The following is a 534-nucleotide window of genomic DNA, read 5'->3' as shown; positions in this document are numbered from 1 at the left end:
TATTCTAAACCCTTAAGTTGTACAATGAGAATTAAACCTTTTTACTATATATATAAAGCATAATAAGCCAACACATACACAAAATATGCACAAGAAAGGAAACCTTTAAAATCAACAATAAATTAACCAAAATACAAAAAAACTTCTTACATTGACAGTTTATAAAAATGACTTTCAACACAGAACTCTATATACACATGTGAAAATATTCTTGAAACATAGGGAACATATTCACACAAAAATAGAACCCTTCAACCAAGAATCTTACATTAAGTTTAAATCTACACACAAAAACAAATATATGCACTGTGCAAACAAAATAAAACCCTTAATCTGCTAATTACACTACTGAAATATACAAATATACTTTGTACAAATGAAAATAAAAGTTACACTATACATATATGCTCTAAATAGAACCCTTCACATTAGTTGAATACAAATATAGCTACATATATACATTACAAATTAAAATAATCACATAAATAAAATCATCCTACAAATATATATACAACTTGTAGGGAAGATGTAGCT

This window comes from Limulus polyphemus, unplaced genomic scaffold, assembly GCF_000517525.1.
Source record: "Limulus polyphemus unplaced genomic scaffold, Limulus_polyphemus-2.1.2 Scaffold1225, whole genome shotgun sequence".
NCBI lineage: Eukaryota > Metazoa > Arthropoda > Merostomata > Xiphosura > Limulidae > Limulus > Limulus polyphemus.
This window is presented reverse-complemented; position numbering follows the sequence as displayed.